Raw genomic sequence first — 8,229 nt, forward strand, 5'->3', positions numbered from 1 at the left:
ATATTACTTGGCATGCCTTCCACTAAAGGGTGTGCAGTGAAAATTCACTGAATTTCCATGAAAAATTTCCATGTAGCCTGCATAACTAGCTTGTCATTTGTAGTACTTAGAAATCTAGTCCATCCATTCACTCAGTGACATTTATTAAGCACCTTCTGCATGCAAAGCACTATATTCACTCTTTAGAGGAATTAAAGAGATGGCTCCTGATCTCATGGCACCTGTAATTTACTGGGGGTGTGAGAACAGATGTGCACACAGATATGTAGTCATGGTATCCCCTCCCACCCAGAGAATGTCGAATCCTGACCACTTACATGGATAGTGTGAATGACTGGGGAATTCATGAACCTTTTCCTTTTCCCTCATCATCCAGGGCTTACAATCATGATTCTTAATGCATTCCTTATGTGAATGTGAAGGGGATCATAGGATTTAGAACTAGAAGGGACCTCAGAGATCCTTCAGAATAAGCTGAGGCTGGCAAGGAAAGCTAAGGACAACAAAGAGGGTTTCTTTCTTTCTTTCTTTTAAAGCTATACTGGGGAAAAGAGGAGGATGAAAGATAGGATAAGACCACTGCTCAGGGTGGATGGGTCAATGATAACTGACGATAGGGAAAAGGCAGAGCTCTTCAAATATCACTTTGCTTCTATTTTTTCTGTCAAGGATAATGATCTTTGGACTGGAAAGGACAGAACAAAATGACTAATAGGAAGCTGATTCTGAAGATAAGTAGGAAAATGGTAAGAGAACACCAACCTGCCCTTGATGAGTTCAAGGCATGAGGCCCAGACGAACTATATCCTTGGGTACTGAAAGAAATGGCAAATATGATTGCTGACCCTCTTACTATTGGTGACCTTAGGAAAAGCATAGAGTCTGGGAGAGGTACCACAGCATTGGAGAAAGGCAGAGATTTCCCCCAATTATCCAAAAGGGAAGAGAAGTGAGCCTGTAAATATAGACCATCATGCTTGATTTAGCCTCCTGGCAGAATTCTAGAATTTTTTAATGGTATAATTAATTAATCTCTAAAAAAGGAAATTACCATGACTTTATCAAGAAAACGAGCCTTGCCAGGCTTATTTCCTTCTTTTGACAATGTTATTAGACTGATATACAAGGGAATCTCCATAAAATTAATTTACCTAGATTTTAATAAAATAATCTTAAATAAAAAATAAAAAAAAATTAAATAGAATAATAAAATAAAAATTTTAATAAAATAATAGATATATGCTGCTCTTTCTATGGAAATGGCAATAGTACAGTTATAGGCTGATTCAAAACTGACCAAGTGTCTGAACCACCCCCACTCCCAAATCATCATTAATGACTGAATGTTACCTTGGAAAAAGATTTCTAGCTCCAAAGTCCTTCACCATTGAATACATTTGTCTAATTATTTTAATAAAGGCAGAGATGGCATGGTTTTCCTAGTTATAATTGATACAAAGTTGGGAATGACAGCTAAGTTAAATCTCAAAATCAGGATTTGAAAAGGTCATGATGGGCTTGAACATTGGGATGAATCTAAGAAGAGGAAATTTAATAGAGATAAACAAAGTATTACACTTGGATTCAAAAAAGTCATCTTTATATGTCCAAGATGGTGAGATAGTAGATCATCTGAAAAAGATCTCTGGCTTCTAATGATCTTCTAAAAACAAATAAACAAATGAGTCCAATAAAGGAAAAAACCATTTCCCCTGTTTTGTTTCTTTAGACTTAGCACAGTGTAAACACAATATTAAGAGTTTATTTAATAAATGTTTGATGAATTGAATTGAATTGGCATCAATGGCCTAATATGGAAGTTCAAAAAGGTAAATGAGATTTTAGGTTGCTTAGGTATTCATGACCAGGAAGGTGATGGTACTAGGACATTCTTCTTTAGATTATTGCTTTCAGTTTGAGGTACCATATTTTCAGAAGGATATTGATGGAGGATATAAAAAGAGTAACCAAAATAATAATGACCTTCCACTTGAAGCTTTATTTATGGAAATGGGAGTGACTAGCCTAGGACAACTGTAAGAACCATCTTCAAGTATTTGAAATGTTGTCATCAAGAAGAAGGGCTAGATTTGTTCTAATTGGACTCGGAGGTCAGAACCAAGATCAGTGAGTGGAAAGATTGAGCAAAGCAAATATAGATTTTACATAGGGAGAAATTATCTAAGAATTAGAAATATTCAAAACTGAAATAGACTATCTCTGAAAGACAGAGTTCTTCTGCTCATTACAGTTATTCAAGCAAAATGCTATAACTACTTGTTGAGTATTTATGATTCCCATTTAGAAGAAATTGGACAAGATGGTTTCTAAAATTATGAATAAGGATTGTTTCTTTATACGTGTATCCCTAGAGTCTCACACAATGCAGAACACATAGTAGGCATTTAATAAATGTTTGCTGATTGATTGACCCCTTCAATCTCTGATCTTTGATTTTGTCCAGTTCTCTCACTTTACAGTTAAGGAAACTGAGCCACAGAGAACTAAAATCATTTCCCTAAGGTGACAGCTAGCAAGTGACATAGGCTGGGATTTGAACCAAGAATTTCTGAGTCTAGATCCGGCACTCAGGTTCTACTCTACCACAGAGAACTTCACCTAGGCAAAGGACCAGGAAGGTTCAGAAGCCCTTTCAGGAATAATTCAATCACCTCTGATTGGCTCTAGCTCATTTGTTTGGTTTCTTCATGGCCAGTGTCCACACGACAGATATGTTCCATCATTCTGGGTACCTAAATGGGCTATTGAAGTTACTAAAGTAATAAATCATTCAGTGTGTCATCTGGGATGTCTTTCCATTGTAGAGATAGATGGAGTTAACTCAGTACCACAGAACTGATCAATTTGGTCAATTCAAATTATCAAGTAAGGGGGAAAGTCACTCACGAGATGTTTGACAGAATTTTCTTCTTGTTTATTAAGGCATTTCTTTTGTGAATGTATATAAGACCAGGGGATTTCAAGTTAAAATGGACCTTAAGAAACTATATTTAGAGTCCTTGGAATTCTGTCTATGGCACTTACTACTTCTGACACCTTGAGCAAACCACTTACTCTCTCTAAGAGGTAATTTCCTCATCTGAGAAATGGGATCATTATACTTGTGATGCCTATCTCCCAGGATTGCTGTGAGAATAAAAAGAAATCATGTATATAAAACACTGCTGTTTGAATTCTGACTTTGGTATTTGCTTCCTGTGTGGCCTTGAACAAGTGATTTTCTCTGTCTGATCTCAAATGTCCTTATCTAGAATATGAGAGATAGGACCAGGTGACCTTTAAGGTCCCTTCCTGTTCTAAATTGACATCCCTATGCTCTTTTTATGAAGACAATGGGCAATTACATCACATTGGTTGAATCTAATTACATTGAGTGGCCAATCCAATATGACTATGTCAATGAACTGATCAGAATTAATTGTCATATGTCAGGAACTGTGCTAGGCACTGGCCATACAAAGGAAAAATATGAAAATCTCTGCACTCATAGACCTTATACTCTATCCAAAGAGCAAAATTTACCCATTTAAGTGTATGCAGAATAATATAAAAGAATTATAAGGCAGTTTGGGAAATTAGGACACTAGCAAATGGGAGGAACAGAAGGGCTCCATGTATAACATAATGCTTGAGCTAAGGGTCAAGGGAAGTAAGGGTTTCTGGCCAGTAATGAGGAGGAGAGAGTGTGTTCCTGTCATAGTGGACAGGCAATAGTCACAGCTATGGGAGAAAGAATGCCATTTTGGCATATAAAACAGCAAGAATCTAGTCAGGCCATAGAATGAAGAGAAGAAGAGTAATCTATAAATTTAGAAAGGTACTTTGTGGCAAGGTTACAAAAGACTTTAAAAGATAAGCAGATTAATCTTTTATCCTAGAAGCAATAGGGAGCCACTAGAGTTTATTGGGGAATATCATGGTCAGATCTACGCTTGAGGAAAATTACTTAGGCAGCAATAGGAAGAATGAATTAAATTAGAGAGAGATTTGAAGGAGGACATCATCTAGAAAGTCATTTTGCAATAGTCAGAGAAAGGTGATAAAGCACCAAACTGATTTAGTAGCCTTGTGACTAGCGAGAAGGGGAAGGTGGAAAAAAAAAAAGATGTGGGAACCCGAACAGTAAGATTTGGCACGTGATTAGCTATGTGGAGTATAGTAAAGATTTCAAAATAATGCTGAGGATGCAAGCCTGGGGAATTGGAACCACGATAGAGACATCAGAAATGTGAACATTAAGAAGTAAATATTTTGGGAAAAGGAATGAGTACTATTTTGTACATGCATAGTTTGAGATGCCTATGAGACATCCACCAGTGGGCAATTGGTGAGACAGGACTAGATTTTAGGAGGGGTACTGGTCTAGATATATGTATCATTTCTCATAGAAGTGATAATTAAACACATGAGAGATAAAGAGGTGACATGGAGAGAAAGTATGTATAAAGAGAGAAGAGAGGAGGGCTTTTGTGTACACTCACAGGTAAGGGCATGATATGCATGACATACCATCCAAGGAGGCTGAGGAGTGAGTAAATGGATAAGAGAACCAGAAAAGAGTAGTTTCACAAAATCCCAGAGATGAGAGGATATTTAGAAAGAGAGGGTGGTCATCATTGTCATTAGCTGTGAAGAGCTAAAAAAAAAAAGGATGAGGAGAGAGAAATGACCTATAGATTTCATAATTAAGGGGCAGCAAAAGGCATACACAATACACTTAGAACCTACTATGTGCTGGCTACTGTGCTAAACACTTTACAAATATTATCTCATTTGATCATCACAACAATCTTGGGAGGTATGTGTGTGTGTGTATGTGTGTGTGAGTGTGTTGTGAGTGTGTGTGTGTGTGTGTGTGTGTGTGAGGTCAGATTTGAACCCAGGTCTTCCTGATTCCAGACCAGTACCACTCATTGCCTAGATCACTGGCAACTTGGGACAGAGTAGCTCAAAGGATGGAAGTCAGATCACAAAGAATTGTGAAATTAGTGAGAAGAAAGGAAATGTGATTATAGAAAACTATTTTTAAGGGTTTAGGTGAGAAAGGCAAGAGACATACATATTAGGAAATTGGTTAGGTCAATGATAGGATCTGGTGAACATTTTTAAGGATGTAGGAAACAGGTTTGAAGGCAGGGTAGGAACTACTTGGTAGAGATTTAAAATTAGAATATAATAAGAAAATAGAAAATAGAAAAAGTAGGGGAGATTCTTCTGGAGAAGACAAGAAGGGATGGGGTCATGGAGAAGAGTTGTTCTTGGCAAGGAGAAAATCCATTTCATTATCAGAGACTGGGGAAAAGAAGGGAATTGGAGATGATTTCAAAAGTCTCTGAGTTGGAAACAAAGGGAGATCAGGATTTAAATGGCTTCTATTTTTTCAGTAAAAGTAAGAAGTGAGGTCTTCTGAGAGGGTAAAGGTAGAAAGAAATATAGAAGGTTTGAGAAGAGAAAGTTTGGAACAACCTCTGTGAAATGGATATAGAGAATCAATTAGGGAGGAGTAAAAGGATTGTCTTGCTGCAAGGGGAACCAGCATTCAACAAACATATTTTGAACAGATGAAGTCAGTTTGTTTATGTTTCTTTCTCCAGCTCCGAGTTCAACAGCATTGGAATAAGAGAAGAGGAAGTAGGCAGTGGGGTTAATAACTGGGTTAGGTTTTGGCAAGGCATGAGTAGAGATAGGACAAAAGGGAGGGGATTTATAAGTACATCACAGAATCAAACTGAACCGATTATCAGATCAAGTCTAGGAAGGAAGAAAAGTAAAAGTCATAGAAGGACCCAGGAATACATACATGAACACGTAGAAAGACTTGTTAGAAAAAAGTAACAGAAAATGGTTGTTCCACCTGCTTATAGTTTATGTGGTTAAATCCCACTGAGCCAGACCCAATGTTTTCCTTGTCCTTTCTGTCTACCTCACCATCTCCCTTTGGTTAAAACTGGACTCCAAGTGCTTTCATTTGAGGTTCTGACTCAGAGGGTGACCTCAGAGGCATTCCAGGGTAAGCCTTCCTCCAAACCATATTAATATAAAGACATTCTTGTTCTCTCAGATCTTTGAAGAAGACCTAAGTGTCTCACAGAGAAAGAAAAGACATTGTTGTCCTCAGTCTTTAGGACTGGATCAATAGTAATATCCTTTTCTTCTATGAGAGGGCATCATAGTACTGAGGAGAGAAACAAAGAATCAGCCTCTAACTTTAACTCTTGGTCTAATACTTTTGGGGTACCTCTTCCCATTCCCTTGCTTTCCATTCATTTTGGCTGATGAAGAGTGGAGCTGGTCACCAAACTATAGTAAAACCTTAATGTTCATTCAGAACATTCTGGAAGATGTCAAACTTGAGGGTTTAGATGAAAACCCTTGTTCTGTTCTAGTCCTAGCTATTTACAAATGTTTCTTAAAATGTTTCTAAAAACCACACATTTAGCAGGATGTGTGATGGGCACAAGTGAACCTGTCTATAGCAAAGCCTTGGGTTAGCATTCTGCACAAGAGTATGGAACGTTAGCTTTGGAAGGGGACCTTAGAGATGACCTAGTTCAAGACCTTCATCAGACAAAAGGGAACAAGTGAGATCCTGAGAGATGAAGTGACTTACTGGATGTCACACAGCAAGTTGGTTGCAAAGCTAGGACCAGAGCCAGAGTCTTCTGAATCATTGGCTAAAGCCTTTTCCACTGAGATCCTCTGCCCTCTTTTCATGTAGAAGTACAACTCCTCGAAAGACAAGAGTAGTTTTAATTCTTTGGTCTTTGTGTCCTTTGTGCCTAGCACAGTCTCTGGCACATGCCAGGGAATAAACAAATGCTAGTTGAATTGAGTTTAATAAATAAATGGAAAAAAGGCCCAAATCAACCCCAAATCTAAATTACTGAGAATTATAATTCACTATCCACTATTAAATATAATTAGACAAGGAATAAAAATGAAAAATCTTTTACTTGGATCACTAAAATCATTCATGCTTTCCTTTATTCATTTAGGTAATGGTTTCAATTCTCAGGTGCTGGGTTAGGCTTATTTCCTGAATTCAATGCAGGTCCAACCTCCTCTAGCCCAGTTCATTTTCCCATGTCAGGAAAAAATGAGGAGCAAAGTTGACAAGATCCAAATCATTTTACTGTTAGTATCTTCATTGAGTTCATGTCAAACAAACCCTTCATATTTCCCTTTTACACACACACACACACACACACACACACACACACACACACACACATACACACACACACTAAAAAATTTACATCCCATCTGAAAATACTTTCCTGGATGGCAACAATCTCTCCAAAAAAATGTTTTGATTAGTTAAGTGTAAATGAATTAAAACCATATGGATTAAATCTCCCCTGTAATACACACAGCATTAACTATCTTGGGCAAATGCTTAGAGAAAAAAAAATGCACTGGGAGGGGGGGTTGAGAATGCTTATTTGCTTCTAAATATTAACAGAATCATTACCATCATTATCCTTGGAGACATTCAACTCTTCCCCAATATACCCAGGTAACCTGCTCTGGGTCTTGGATGCCCTCATTAGCAAGGAACTCCCCAAGGTCCCTTGCTCGGTTAAAAACACCAGGTTGTGGGTTTGGGTTTTTTAATGTATTTGTTTTTACAGGTAAGTAGATAATCTTGGGCTGGAGCTTAATGAGACCTTGGAGGAGAAGCAGGAAATCAAAAGCATCTTGATCAGGCTGCTGTTGCTGCAAGTTCCCTCTTTGAAAACTGGTAAGGCAACCAATTTAGAAGAACGTTGGAAGCCATCCTACCTCTCAATGTGTCTCTCGTGACCTTTTATGCCACTAGACCATCTGCTTAGAGGCTGGCAGCCCAGTTTGGGTATGAGCTTTTTAGGATTTCAACTAACTGGATTGCAGTTTAGCTAGTGCCCAATCTGTGTTCACCTCAGTCTATCCTGACACCCAGATGGAGATGGTCACTCTTGGCCTGGGATGCTCATATCACTGGGGATCTCTCTTTGGCACTTTTCACATTCTACATGGTGTAAAAGCTATTCCATAGAATCATAGAATAATACTGCTTTAAGGAGCCTAATTGATTATCTTGTCCAGTTTTCTCATTATACATGTAGGAGCAGACTGAATTCCAGAGAGTTGAAATATCTTGTCAAAAGTGGCATAGAAACCTGGTGATGGATCTGAGATTAGAGTTTAGACCACCAGATTTCTAATCTA

Source organism: Monodelphis domestica, chromosome 1 (genome assembly GCF_027887165.1).
Source record: "Monodelphis domestica isolate mMonDom1 chromosome 1, mMonDom1.pri, whole genome shotgun sequence".
Lineage (NCBI taxonomy): Eukaryota > Metazoa > Chordata > Mammalia > Didelphimorphia > Didelphidae > Monodelphis > Monodelphis domestica.